Genomic DNA, 16,388 nt, shown 5'->3' with positions numbered 1-16,388 from the left:
TCAGAAGGTATTGTTTTGATATGTTTTGACATGCCCCATACCTCTCATCACCATATTTTGCCACCACTTATTACCCTGAGATAAATAGAACATTCTCCTAAGTCAAGATGGAGTGAGCCATCACAGCTCAATCTCTGACACAAATGCTCCATTTTCCCTAGTGGGGCAGCAATTTATTATACCAATGATATGAAGTATAGGATTTCTGACATTATTTTCAGCCAACATAAATTTTCCATTTGTGTCATCATCCAGGCCACAAACAAATGAGGAAAAACTTGCTGAGCCCAATATGGACTCCTGGGTTACCATGTTATTAGCCTCTTTGCACTCTGGAGTAACAGCAAGTCATAAACACCCTTTGTTTTCCATAACTTACTTGTATTTTGCTCTGTAAAAAAGATTTTACCCTTCATCCTATATTTATTTATTTTCCTTTAATGGTCTCCTTTGAGTGCCTTATCAAAACTGTTTCAAAAATCGAAGAGAATGATTATCCCTAGTCAGTTTTATATACCCTTTTATTAACTTGTTCAAGGGCCAGTCCCAGTTTTGAATGGTGCTGAATGCCACAGGGGAAAGGGTTCAGACATAGTTTGATAAATACTTCAGAGACTGCTGGACCTAATAAACCCTTGCTTGAGTTTTTAGGACTCAAGTAAAAGATTATTTAGTACCCACTGGCCTGAAAGTTTCAGCATCATTTAGCCATTGCCTCTTTGGCCCATGAAGGATACATTTGTAACTTCTGAGATTCCACAGAAGACTCAATGGAGCTATGGTTGTCCTGCTTTGGTGGAGTTTCAACTTGTAAAAGTAGGCCAGATCTTGTTAAAGAGGCCATAGGCTGGACTGCCTAATATTTGAAGCGACATGTTAGCCTGCCTGAAAGAAACTCCAGTGTATAGACTCATCCAGATTTCTAGTATGAACTTGAATTTCATCAATATCAGCACTATGCTTAGCCAACTTTCTCTTTCTGTAACCCAAGTTATTGCATTGAGCTGAAGCCTCATCTGGATGAAACCACCACCTGGAGCACAGCATAGAGTCAAGTAGTGAATGTGGTGTGTAAACTATGTGGTGCATGTATACAGCTTGGGTCCAGACTGTCTGAAATACCTATCTCATTATAAAACCTGTCAGAACTTTACGATATCCAGGGGAAGACTTTCTCTAGCTTCCACCTCCATCTCAGTCTCACTTTTATTGTAAATGTTTTTGATTTATTGTCCTTAGAGGCCTCCTTGGGTCCCCCTCCTGGAGAAAGGCAATCTATAAATTAATTGAATAAGTAATAAAATAAATAAGTGCAAGTAAATTGTATAAATGATTCAATTTATTCAAAATTAACTGCATGTCTGACCACGGTTGTTCCCATTTGATTGCATCCCCCAAATTACCAAAAAGCAATGCTTGTTATAGCTGTGCATTTTTGTGTCTCACACTTGTCTTCTCTCCCAAGGTATAGTGTGAAATTTTTCACCACCTCCTCATGTTCATGGGCCATAATTTATCTTTGTTAAAAAGAACCCCTCTAGCTGTAACAGCCAGCTTCCACTGAGATGAGACATACCACTTTTTTTTTTTTTTACCTGTGAGCCACCTTACAAAACAATACCTGGCATACATAGCCAAGTATTAAATAAGCTATGAAAACTGGTTTGCCATGTCCAAGACTCTGGCCAACAGATGTCTTACAGTAACACTCAGGGTTAATTATCTTATTACAAATACCTGACAGCATTCATGAAATAATACTGCTTCTCTATGATGCTAGAGCTCACAGCAGTATACATTGGGTTCCAGTTGACACTGATCTAGGCACTGATTAGACATATAAACACACTTAGATTCAACCGGATAGTTAAATCATCCATCTTCAAATTGAATCACAGTATTTTAAGGTTCCCACAGGTGGAAATGTCAGTCACCATTCTCTGTACTGAATTGACCTGATGGGAACTGTAGCTCAGCAAGATCTGGAAAGCTGGACTGTGCCCTCCTCTGATGTATTCAGTCACTTTACTGTGAATATTTCTTCTGCTTCTGAACAAATGTGACAAAGCTATCCATGAAGGAGAGCTGTGGGGATTGGGTTCCGGCAAATACAAAGAGCACCAAAGATGTATCATAATCTCTTCCTCTCCTGGTATGAAAAAGCAACATTTTGCAAGCAGTGGTCCAGATGGGCTCAAGACATGGATGCCAGAAAGAGTTGAAACATACTCCAAATATTACACACAAGCTGTCTTCATGACAGACTGTGGCCTAAAGGTGGTTCCTCCATTATGGGAATTGAAAAGAAGCTGCAGGATTGACTGAGATTATGTGCAAACAATTGTGAAATCTGTGTAGCTCTAATACTACACACACACACGTGCACATGCACACATAGGCTGTAAAAACATGGCAGAATTATAGCAATTTTACAGCACATTAATTGCCATTGGCTCAATGCTATGGAATTATACGATTTGTAGTTTTGTGAGATATTTACTCTTCTCTGTCAGAGAGATCTGGTGTCACGACTACGAATTCCTGCATTTCATAGGATGGAGCTATGGCAGTTAAAATGATGTTAAACTACTATAATTCTACAGTATGGATGGGAGGAAAGGGCAGTTCTACAAGGACACATTATCCTGGGGCTGATTTTGAGTGGCAAATTTCAGATTGGCCCTTAGATGGTTCCTACAGCCAGTCCTTAGAACGGAAAGGAATGTTGACTGTCCAGCAAATGGCCACTCTTAGCATCCTCCTCCTGTTCTCAGTGTTGTGGTTCCAGCACGTTCAGAGCGGTGTCGACCAGGATGCCAGAGCAATGCGGCAGAGGGGTAGGTGGAATGGAGGAATCACCCAATCCTTTCCTGCCCCCCTCTTCTCTAATGACTCTTACACCCTGGGCATCGCTCCACACAATGAGCAACAACCATCAGCCATTTTTCACCCACTGGCTGTGGCTACAATGAAAACCGGATGAGGGTGGTAAGTGCCATCCTGTGTTCCTGAACACCTAAACCTGGGGAATACAGCAGTTGTGACTGGTTCAGTCTCAGAACTGGCCCTACTGTTTACATGGGCCCAAAGTTGTGGTTTGCTTTGGATTCTCAGGGAAATTCTGGAGCAACCATGACTTTTGTTAACGCAGACCAAAGTTGCATCAACTTGAATAATCTCTGTGTGTCATTTAACAGAAGGCTAATTCACACCCCCTCTTCAGAATAAAGTGTCCATGTAGATGTGCTCAAAGAGAATGAAAGAGAGAGAGAGAGAGCTGATACATTCCTAGACCAGAGATGATTCACACTGTAGAATGAATACAGTTTGACACCACTTTAACTGGTGTGGCTCAATGCTATTAAATCTTGGGGTCTGCAGTTAGTGAAGGCAGAGGAGGCTAAATTCCTAATAAAACTACAACTCCCATGGTTCCATAGCTTTGAGCTATGACAGTGAAAGGGATGTCAAACTGCATTAATTCTACAGTGTGGATGCCCTTTGGTTAACCATTTTAGTATAGAGTTTTCTCTGGTCCCATTTTCTAAAAGCACTTGCTTATTTTCCCAAAATTTCAGAAGACACATGTGCACAGGCAGTATCATGTAATTGTTAAATGCTTCCTCGATAACAATACATGGCTTAAAATGCAAACAAAGACATACTAACTTATTGCATTTAACGTGTATTGTGAAAATGAGTTACCCACATTTTCCCAAATCCTCCAGAGTGGGTAAGAATATTTTCCAAATCAAATGACAGCATAAAAGATAAAATATACTAAAATATAACATCTGCCACCCAATGACCCTGCATAAAAAAGGCTACTGGAAGATGCTCAAGTGCACACAAGTCTGGCACAGCTATCAGTAATGCTATTCTCTGCATGGTCAGCCAAAGGACACTTGGCCAGTTTAAGGGTGTGACCCTGCACTGACCGTGGAGATGTGAGATTTTTCTCCTTTCTATAGATCTTAATTTTGCCTTGTAAATGGGAATCTGTCTACATGTGTTGCTCTCTATGCTGTGATTTAAAAAAACAAACAATTGGCAATATCTTGGCAATCTATTTTTTTATGGTGACTATATGGTAAGCAGAAACAATTTTTAAGGACTGCAGGTACTTCTATTCAGACTTTTGTTTTATTCAAATCATAACTGAAATTATCAAATTCAACACTAAGGGCCCTTTCACACTACACAGTTATAACACTATGATTCCAGTCTAACTTCCATGGCAACATCCTATGGAATCCATACTTTCCAACATTTCATAGGTAAAAATCAGGACGTGTGTAGTCAAGTAATAGCAGAGTGTGGTCAAGATGGACAAAGTTATTAATGAGGAAGAACACAGAGGCTAGGAGAAGCTGCATCAGTTTGCTTTTGCCAGAGCCATCAGAAAGGAACCTGATTCAGTTTCTTAATTTTCTTAATTTTCTTAATTTTAATCTGATGATGCTATTTTTATATTGCTGCTGCAGTTCCCCATCTATGAAGTTAACTGTATTAACTCTTGTTTTATCGCCTTAATGTGATTTATCTTTTGTATATTGTGTAATGTATTTATGCTGTTGTTTTTGTAAACTATGCTGATCAGGCTTTGCCCCATGTGAGCCGTCCCAAGTCCCCACGGGGAGATGGTGGTGGGGTATAAATAAAGTATTGTTATTATTATTATTATTATTATTATTATTATTATTATTATTATTATTATTATTGAGTCCAACTACTTGAAAGCCACCTGGAAGACTGAATGCTGTGTATTATCTTTTTGGTTTCACAGAAACCAAATTTAAAGGTACTGTACATTGAATAACACTGCTGCACCAATTTATCTCAACATTGTTAAGCGTAATCATCTTATAAAGAACTACTATGCCTGGAAATTCATCCAGTAATGAAGTTTTTGAAGACCAGTAAGAGTCAATAGAGATAAAGATTTGGATTTCAGAATGACAATTCAATCTGAATCACACCCATTGGCCTCTAAATCAGACCCAGCCAAACTGATTTTCTGAATCGCTGGGCTGGGCTGGGCTGGGCTGGGTTCCTACTTTGTTGGTGCTGTTGATGTTAAGTGCTATAAGTTCACTCCAGTTTTTAGGGCTTCTATCCTAGGGTTTTCCTTTGACAAAATTTATTCAGAGGAGGTTTATTTTGCCTTCCAAAAAGGCCCAACTACTGAGTTTCCATGGATGTATGGGATTTGAACCCTAGTCAACTGGAATTATAGGTCAATGCTCAAACTATTATATCATGATGGCTCTTAAGAGTTTTTGAGTACAGTACAACCCCCATATACATGGGGGATGTTTCCAGAACTTACTGTAGAAATAGGGAAATGTGAATAATGGAAAACCCTATTGAATGTAATAACTTCTGTCAGAAGTTACCATAGAGTCATTCTGGAGGATCTAAAATTCCTTGAGATGAAATATTTTTCAGATACAGGTAGATGAAACTATGGATATTAGTTCTGCAGGTAGATCATACTGTACAATTTATTATTGAAAAATATAGTATAAACTAATTTTAGTGCTAGTAATAGAAGGAATAACTATTCTAAATATAATAGATTTTTTTAAAAATCATGGCTCGTTACAAAAAAATCCATGATGCAGTTGCCAATGTGAATCTTTTGCAGCTCCCTACAATCTATCAGTATAGGGGTTTGCAAAGATTCACATTGGCTGCTGCATGAACATTTATTTAAATTCATATACTTTTTTACCAAGGAAATTAAATAGAAACAATGGGCAGATCAGTAGTAAAGAGCGTAATGGGAATGGCAAAGTGGTATAATGAGAATAATGCCATGGGATTATCTGTGGGCAAAAAGGAGCATAATGGGAATGAGATAGAATTAAGGACAAAAGGTTCAATCCTGTGAGAAAGCAAGCATTCCCCATGAAGTGGCAAAAAAGATTCCCTATACAAGGCCTGTGTAAGCTGAAAGCCCTTGGCACCCATGCAGAATGAGGCCTGCAATCTGGGAATCCCATATTAAGAGCAATAGCCTCATCCTTATTCTTATGAGATGCCAATTTAGATATCTTAGCTGAAGGCTGGCATGTGGAAAGTACACTTATAGATCCTGGCAGATCTAGACAGATTTCCACCTAAATGCATACCTTACCATGTCTGCATCAAAAAACCGCCTCTTAATATATTATGATGCTTCATCTGCAATTCAGACGGCTCTTTGTATCCACTGATTCATAATGCATTATGATGGTTTCATTTGTAATATAGCCAGCTCTCTGTATCCACAAATTCTGCATCTATGGATTCTGTATCTAAATATTCAACCACTCACCAATGAAAATGTTTTAAAAAATCCTAAAAGCAAAGCTATTTTACATTGTATATAAGGGATAACATTTTACTATGCCATTTTACTTGGTATTCACAGGGAATCCTGGAACAAAATCTCAACAGTACTAGTTCTTCCTTCCTTCTGTGTTCCCTTCCATCCAAGGCAAATACTTCAGTATCTTCTGTGTCTGAACATGTGACATCAGGCTCATAGTCTCTAAGGATATACAATTATGGTTTTATGCTACAATCTTTTGGGTTGTTTTTTTTTGCACACACACCTGTATGATGCCATATATTGGACCACAGAAGTAGATAAGAAACAGACGAAGGAGGGGAAGGGAAACACTTAAAACCAGATGAATTAGTGTGAAAAAAACACAATGAATTTCCTTTAATCTTACTATAATCTGATACAAAAGTCACATAATAAATGCCATCATTTTGGACAACAAACAATTATTTCTGTATATAAATGTAAAGAGAGATGGCTTAATGTGTGCCTTTTGTAATCCAAGAAGATTTTGAGATTGATCATAACTTCATCAGTTCCTACCTTAACCTGAAAACTTGTATTCACTTTCCTGACAGTAATTTACACTAAACTTAGAGGGACCTACCTCTGAGCAGATATGTAGAATTGCTGTGTTCCATACAAGCACCATGATACCAATCTTCCATAAATTCAGCTATGTTGTTTATTCGTTCAGTCATTTCTGACTCTTCATGACCTCATGGACCAGCCCAAGCCAGAGCTCCCTGTCAGCCATCGCCTCCCCCATCACTTTCAAGGTCAAGCCAGTCACTTCAAGGATACTATCCATCCATCTTGCCCTTGGTCGGCCCCCTCTTCCTTTTTCCTTCCATTTCCCCCAGCATCATTGTCTTCTCCAAGCTTTCCTGTCTTCTCATGATGTGGCCAAAGTACTTCATCTTTGCCTCTACTATCCTTCCCTCCAGTGAGCAGTCGGGCAAATTCAGCTATAGCAGCTCAAATGACTGCATTATTATTTACTTCTAGGGAATCCGTAAGAACTAAGTTATTTTCACTAAAAATACAGCCGTAAGTCCCAACTGCAATGGTCAATAGAGCTGGATATGCTTAGCCTGGAGAAGAGAAGATTAAAGGGAAACTTGTTTTTCAAATATCTGAAAAGCTGTTTGTTGCTGCAGAGGACAGGTTTAGAACAAATGGGCTGAAATTACAAGGAAGCAAATTTTGGCTCAACATTAGAAGGAACTTCCTAACTGTAAGATCTGTTTGACAGTAGAACAGGCTGCCAGGAGAAGGAATTTGGCTTTTCTTTGCTGGAAGGCTTTTAAAAAGCAATGGATGGCTGTCTGTCAGGGAACTTGTAGCCACAGGAGTCCTACATTGAGCAGGTGGCTGGACTAGACAGCCTCTGCAGCCCCTTACAACTATAAACAGTTTGAGTCTCTGGTACACATTTTCAATATTAGAAAGATTAGGCATGCAAGGTAAAGAGAGGAGACAAGAAAGGGATACATCTGTGTTCAATTAGAAAATTTCAGTACAGAAAGAAAAGATGACAGAAGTTCAGAATTGGGTAATTATTTTCTAATTTCATTGTTTCAAGCAAATTACTGAATATTGTTTGGTGATCCAGGTATGACTTTTGGTCCAGATCAGGGAATAGGATCATAGTAGACAAGACCGTAATGATAAACTGAACAATTCAAGACAGACAGATAATGTTTGAGGAAAGGGACAGACTTTGGAATTAATTCTCAATGCAAAAGATAATGAGGGTACAAACAAGAGTTTTAGTTGCATCAAAGGAAAGAAAAGGCCAAATTTAATAGCATAAATTTGATATTAGTAACATAGAAGAGACAATATTTAACAGTTTGATTGGATACAAGAGCAGAAAGGAGGCAAAGAATCAAGAGATAACACCAAGGTTATAAGCTTGAAATGTGGGGAAAATGTAATGCTTACTTTATCAAACAAAAAAGTGAGATAGAGACAATACTGTGGATTAATATCAAAGCTTGGTTTTATCAAAAATTTCTATTAAGAATTGAGAGTTATTCATAATGACTTTCAGAGAAATAATCAGAAATGTTAAGTACTGAAGGTGGAAGACCAGGTAAAGGAGGGTAGAAATGAAGGTGATTGATATAGAAGTCCCATAGAGAGGAAAGTTTGGCAAGGTTATTATGGCATCATAGCATATTCCAAATGGGGAAACTCCTGTAGGTCCTTCTTGCACATCTTGTCCTGAAAATATGTACCATGGTGTTCTTTAGATCTACTGTGTGTGCAGAACTGTAGCTTTAAATACTTAAAAATCTTAAATACTTAATGTATACACCATATAAGGGAAAATACAAACACATTCCCTGGGCCCCATATCCACGCAAGTCCTCAGTACAGCCACATTTTTAATTTGGGTAGTATTTTGAGGCTCCCCCAAATAGCTAGGAGATATGAGGAGGTTGCCATGCAGTTTGTTATTAAAATTCTCAAGTTTTTTAAAATGAAATTTCTGTTGTCCTGCTATTTCCTAGCAATTCTTGGTGCAATTTTATTCCTGCCCTTGAGTAGGTTTCTTTTACATTCAGAGACATGTGACAACAACAATAACAACTCCTCTATCCTTCTCTTTTCCTTTTTCCTCTCATTTTTTAAAATTATTTTAGTTATAGTGCTATAGTGTTTATTCCCTGACTTTACAGGGGAGAAGACCTCACATTTCAATGACATTTCCCCATACACACATGCTTGTTCCATAGACAGATGTGGAAGCATTCTCTAAGGATGTTCAGGAATCATAGAATCATAGAGTTGGAAGAGACCTCATGAGCCATCCAGTCCAACCCCCTGCCAAAAAGCAGGAAATCGCATTCAAAGCGCCCCCGACAGATGGCCATCCAGCCTCTGCTTAAAAGCCTCCAAAGAATCACGCTGATAAAATGTTTGGCTGAAAACTTTTGAGGATTAACCTGTATTAGTTCCCAGCATAAAGGAGAAGGTTGGGTAGAAAGACTAGAAACTGATGAGTCATATTCTTATTTGAATGTTATCTATACAGATTAGGATTTGAAAATGGATGCTTATTTGCATGCTTCACTTTCATGATACATAAAGCTGTCTTCTGAAAAGACACTTGAACAAATGGTCAGAAGAGCCATTACAGTATAAGGACATTCTCAGGTGTTCTTTCAGACAGCATGAACATCTATACTAGAAAAGGCACTGAGTATACAAACTGTGCCTATGAAAGCAAAATACAGCTGGAAATCTCAATCATGCAGCATTTCTAGTCAGGTGGAGCCTTCATGCATAATAGCTTATACATGCAAAGGCTATTCTGCTACACACATTCACATTGCATACATGAATAATGCATAGAAGTGGCCAGTAGAATGAGCCAACTCACATGCTCTTTTAATGTGGAAGCATCCTTTCAGAACACAGCAAAGAAGAGCTTTATTTTTATATTAGTGTGTTGAATATTGGGTTCTTGGCATTTCACTCAAACTCAAAAATGTTTCTCATAGGTAGCATAAGCATATCAGAAAAATAAATGTTCTTGCTAGACATCTAATTAGTCCATTCATTCATAGCTTGCTGTGATCTTTAGAATCATGGTGAACAATTGGGGAATGCTGCTGTAGTCACTGAGTCCTCTATTCTCTATGTTGTGATCAGCAAATACAAAGTGATTGTGTAAGCAAATAGCTGAATAGGCTACCATATCTTGAGCATGGGACTCACTACTCTTTTTTCTCCATGGAATGGGTGAATATCCCTGTCAGCCCTGGGCTAATCAACCCATTTAAGGCTTTGATAGATTATTCTGCACTTGTTAGAGTCACAGATTATTTTATAAACTAACTCCAGTAAAAGCCTTATGTGTGGGGATAGACTACAATTTAGTAGTGTGGAACTTGCATTCAGAAGCCTCCAAGTTAGCATTCCAAACTCTTCAGCTTAAAGAACCAGAAAGCATGTGATGTGAAAGATTTCTGCCTGGACCCCCAGATACGCCCCAGATAGCTGCTGTCAAACAGAATAGATAATATTTGCTCAAATAATATATGTTTCTTATTTTAGGAGATGATTTGACTGCACACATAATAATATGTAGCATGCTTTTGATTACATAGAAACCACAGTGATACAGTGATGGACCAGTAGATGTGAACCCACTCACTCTTCACACTGGCCACATGTTAGGTGTATGGGGCTATATGGTACAACAGCAGTACATGCATGCATACCAAGAACTGGGCTGAAATGTTTCACTCCTAACATAAACTGTATATATGCTCACATGATTTTGTGGTAGAGAGATTGTACTTTTCTCCTTTTGTTGTCATGTGATATGAATTTTTATGTATATGAAATATGTTAGCTCTACTCCCAAAGGGAACATTTCCAAGTTATACATGACCAGTGAGCCCTCTTATTCCATAGATTTACAAACTGTGAATTCCACCACCCACAGCTTGTAAATACCCCCTCCAAAGCAAACCATTATTATGCCATTTTATATAAGGAACACCATTGTATATAATAGGACTTGAGTATCCATGGATTTTGGTATTCATGGGATGGGTGAGGTCTTTCCTGGAACTAAATTCCAGTGGATACCAAGGGCCACTGAAATGCATTATGTTTATCCAGTTTGAGGTTACCAGTAATGGACAACTTCAGACATACCTTCAATCTGAGAAAACCACAGCTAGAAGAACAACAAACTAAAGACTCAGCTGAAGCCAATTAAATGGTATTTTGTGCCACTAAGCCTACTTGGGTCTTTAAGTAAACAAGCTGGATCCAGAAGAACCTCCAAGTTGAGACGCTCCCTTTAGAAGAGTAAATCACATCTATAACAAGTTGAATAGCATTGTCCTCTATCCAAGAACCACCTATCTACCATTGATTTGTCATGTTGGGATGGAGTTTTACAGTTTTAGCCCATATCAAGGACAACACTGCTTCCAGGCTCTGGCTCAGTACTTCAGCAGATTCATCTGGCTCAGCTGACAAGGAGGAAGACAGCTGTCTGTCATAAAATCATAGAATTAGAAGGGGCTCCGTGGGCCATCAAATCCAGCCCCCCACTCAGTGCAGGACTTCCAAGTAGAATCTCAATAACAGAATCTGTCAAGCCTCTTTTTGAAGACTGTGTGCTGATGTCATGTGTTTTAAATCCCAGGATAGATCCACACAGGAGGCGTAAGCAGAAAAAGTCCATGGCAGCCTGCAGGAAACCAAGCCTATAAATTGGAGCAGAACTGCCATATCACTCACTCATAATTCACAGAATGATTCAAAAGGATACAGTGCTTGATGTCATTAAAAGTTTCAAGGAAGTCAAGAACTTGCTGGCTAGGATTTCCCCATCTTTCTCCTGACAGATAGTATCAACTGGGGGAACCCAAGTCTTCTTGGGACATTGATTGCAGAGGCTTATTTAGAATTTCATGACTTACAAAAATATATTTTACTTTATGTTTCTCATCATTCCACTTTGGTTAAAAACAAGACCTGTTGAATTTCTGTCTATCACACATCCTCGCAATAAATTGGCAATCCTCCTGCTGACTCATTCCCGATTGTAGGGAAAGATCATCGCTTATTCAGCCAGTTAGGCTCAAAGTTGTATCTAAAAGATACAAACAATTCCCCATAGATTCTTGCAGATAAAAGACCTTTACTACAAAGTGGGCAATTACCAAAAGCCTCCCAGAAAGGTTAACAAATAAGCGAATAAATAAGTAAATAATAAACTCACTCCTTTTCAATGTTTAACGCTGAGTGATTCCATATTCATATTTTTAGTAGCATATACCAGTGGTCCAACCTTTAGTGTACTGTATGTACTTTTAATAATCTCCATAAAAGCCTGATTTCCAATCCCTAGGCTCAAGCTGACAGTGTAAATAAAATCACCCAAATCCACAGGGTAAGAGAAATGAAAATGACAAGGATTAAAATTTTGTCAAACCTCTTTCTTTTTAAAATTCTGCTTCTCTTCCAATTGGATCACGACCCTCTGTGTGCTCAGCTTAAGACCAGACGGTCTGCTTTCACTTTTATTCCACTCTGCAGCAGGCTTACAGTATTTAGTGAAAGTCTGCAAAGAATGTGTGCTGTGTAGAGAGTTAATACCATAATCCCCTATCGTTGGGGTCAAACTCTGAATAGAGCAGAAGAATTAGAAAATATGTTACATACAATGGCAGGAAAAATGCATCAGCATGATGTTCTGCTAACACAAGCATTCATTACCCACAAGCAAATGGTCATGAGGTAATAGAGTGCATAAAAAAGATATGTGTACTTCAAGTCCAGTCTGCATGCTGTTATATTGAGAATGGGAGACTTTGAGGGAGAGTTTAAATACTACACATACATTCGCACACATAATAGTATTTCCCTGTCATCTTTTGGAGAAGCAGCTTTAGATTGTTTTGTCTTGTTTGGAAATAACCTTTTTACCTTTTTAAATGTAGTGGGCTGGCTTGATTCCTTTCCTTCTCCTTTGATCTATGATATAAGTATTCTGTAGCTCTAAAGACCAAAGTATTTCGAAGATTGTATAGCCACTTCAAATATTAGAAATTTCATACATACACACAAAAAGTGAATCCTGGTAGATAAACCAGGTCAGCCATCTGTAGACCTGAAAATATTGTGACAGCATGTAGTCTGTTTCTGTGCAGGCTGTTGACATTGCTGGAAAGAAGCTTTCTCACCAAAGTGGGCAAAAGACCTGCTCCTAACCTTTGCTGCAATCCAATATGGCCCACTATAACAAAGTTGTTCCATATGCAAACTTACCATAAGCTCAGCCATAACTGCCTATCCTCAGACTTACTGTACGTCCTTTGAAGCCCCCCATCACCCCATAAGGAACAGGCATTGAGTGATAATCTAGGGCCAACCCAGCATGTCATACACCAATTGATTCTGATATAGGTCACACAAGGACTCCCCCAAACACAGCTGAGATGGGAATCGAGTCCTGATTGCCCAGAGGTGCCAAACATGGTTCAGATTCATTGGATAGCCGCCTTAACTGCTCGCTCCCACTCTCTGTGTTACAGTGATTTCTGGTTGTGACATAGGTCCTGCCTGACCACCATTGCCCAAAGTTACATCAGCCAAGGCTGTGGGTAAAGAGGAAGGGGGGAGAAAAGGAATCACCCCTCCATCTCCCCCTCCCTTTACAAAGCACCCCATTGCTCCAGATGTGTCACTCCACGTGATGATGGACAAGCAGGGCCCATGTTAAAGCTGAAGATTGCCACAACATGGAAGGTGGAAGGAAGCAATGATTGCCATCCCATGTCCCTATGCCTGAGCCCAGGTAACATGGTATGGCTATGGGAAGAATTGCGGCCAGTTCCAGAATGTGTTGCCGAAGGCTTTGATGGCCAGGATCACAGGGTTGTTGTATGTTTTCCGGGCTGTATGGCCATGTTCCAGAAGTATTCTCAAATTGCCTAACTGTTCTGGGGTAGAATTCAGACTATCCCTCACCTTTGGTTAATGTGGGCTGAAGTTATGTTAAGGTGTTCTTGCTCTGCATTACCCTGAATCAGTACTGTTGATCTCATCACGCTGAGCTTTTTTAACATTCTAGGATGCTTTCCCACCAGTTCAGTGATGGATGGGAATGCTGCCCATCACACGAAGTTGCTGAACTTCCAGTGGAGACTCGCCTACAATCGGAGTGGAAGCATAGCAACATGGGAGGCTTTCCGTGTTGTGGCTGATTCCAATGGAACCAGCATGGCTCCATGTGACTTCAGTGGTGCTTCAGCTGTGTGATGGAGATGCGTTGCCATGAGGGAGCGGCATGTGGGGCAAAGGATTCATCCCTCTGCCCTGTCCTGTGTGGTGTTTGGCCTAAGTAGCCAATGTAGATGTGTCCTGTGTTATGACAACCCTATCATAAGGATTTCTTGGCAAGAATTATTCAGTGCCTTCCTCTGAGGTTGAGAGAGTACAAATTGCCCAAGCCATAGGCTTCCATGACTGACAGGGATTTGAACCCAGATATTTTATTGCATGAGACAGACAAATTAGCACTGAAGCATTCTACTGCCATGATTTTTCACATGGAAGCAGAAATGGAGAAAGTGTGAGTAACATCCCAAAGTTTTTCATAGCCTAACATGCCAGTTAGAGTGCATTAGTCCTACACAATTACCATATTTTATAAATTGTAAGACACCACTGATTGTAAGATGCACACTAATTTCATTACTACTACTAACAGAAAAAAAGCCTTATTTATATATATGAAAGCACCCACAATTTTTAGAGATTTTTATATGGGAAATAAGTGTGATTTAGAATCAATGGAATACAGTGTGTGTGTGTGTGTGTGTGTTGATTAGCACAGTGGTTCTGTCTATCCCATGTGAGCAGCTAGCTATTATTTTTTATTCAGTGTGCCAAGGAATAACACTATATTCATGCCCATTGGGTACAACTGTTTCATTTTTTCCTGGAAAATTGTCAGAGCTAGTAGCCAAAGGCTCAGTGACTGGCACCAGTCCAGGGGCAACCACTTTTAGAAGTACTAAATGTATCACATTTATGGGAACATTTGCAGACAGACTACTGACTAGTACTAAAGATGCGTGTGAATGTTTCACTTTGGCTCTGTCTCCTAGTATCTGTGATGGCAGATCCGTTTTTTACAAACATGATCCTTGTAGCTTTGTAATTGTCTAAATACTAGGTGGAAATATTTCATACAAATAATAACCTTCTGCAGCTGTTGCTTTAGGACTGAGTTTTGAGATACAAAAAAAGTTGCAGTGGCAATTTAATGCATGTGTTTTGTTTCATACTAGCAAAATAATCTGTCTTTGCTCATACATTTCATTTTGTGGGTGGGTTTCAATTATCATATGCCATTAGTATCATAAAGCATATTTTTTTTACTTATGTTTAGTATTTGGCTAGTTTAAATGAGAGAGAAGAATAATTATCCCTCTACCTTTAATTCAGATGAAATTGCCAAACATTCTGTGAAATTCTGTGATGTGATGAAGTTACAAAGGAATTACTCATTCAAGAAAGAGCTGAAGAATAGAACTGTATAATTTACAGAAGCGAACAAGCATTTCTGTTCATCATAATTGCAGGCATTTTCTAACTTGGATCCATTAATGAACCTTTTTCCTTGGTTCAGAAAATGGATTCAGGAGCAGCATTCTGCTCTCAGGTGTACTTAATGGGAAACAATCTGTTCTAGAGTTGTCATTCACAAGATTGTCCATGAAATCCCACAAATATTGTGTTATTATCAAGATTTCTACTGGACACCAAAATATGTTGATAATTTTTAGATGCACTGAAGTACAGTTTGGCTTCCACATTTATGGGTTTGATTTCTGCGGATTTGATTATTCATGGATTTGATTAGCATGTTCTCGCCAGGAATCTCTAGGTTTAAAAGAACAGCTCTATAGTCAACCTTCAGATGAACTTGACCATAGAGATGTACAGGAGGAACTAGAGATTCTAGAGAGATGTTCTCTTAGATTTAAATAATAAAATATAATAATTTTTATCATGTTCGAAGCGAATTGAAAGTATACTGAATGTCACAAGTCGCTTTGTAGACGGCCGATGTGAGAGAATTGGCTGTATACAGAGACATTGCCCAGGGGATGCTTGGGTGTGTTATCATCCTGTGGGAGGCTTCTCTCATGTCCCAGCATGGGAAGCTGGGGCTGACAGAAGGGAGCTCAACTTGTCTCACGAATTTGAACCACCGACCTTCAGGTCTTCAGGTCAGCAGTTCAGCTGGCACAAGAGTTTATTTATTTATTTATTTATTTATTTGTAACCCACCCTATCTCTCCAAGGTGACTCAGGGCAGTTTCCAACAGAAAAATGACAAACATTCAGTACCAAAGATGAAAAATAGCCAATAAACAACCAAACTAAAACCAATAAACAAAACAATATAAGAGCTTATAACAACTAAAGATATTCAAATAGTTAAATAGAACGTAATCAATCTAAACCAAATTAAACACTGTTTGTTTTAACTCATGGTTTTTCAATTTTT

This window comes from Anolis carolinensis, chromosome 1 (genome assembly GCF_035594765.1).
Source record: "Anolis carolinensis isolate JA03-04 chromosome 1, rAnoCar3.1.pri, whole genome shotgun sequence".
Lineage (NCBI taxonomy): Eukaryota > Metazoa > Chordata > Lepidosauria > Squamata > Dactyloidae > Anolis > Anolis carolinensis.
Note: the sequence above shows the minus strand (reverse complement) of the source record.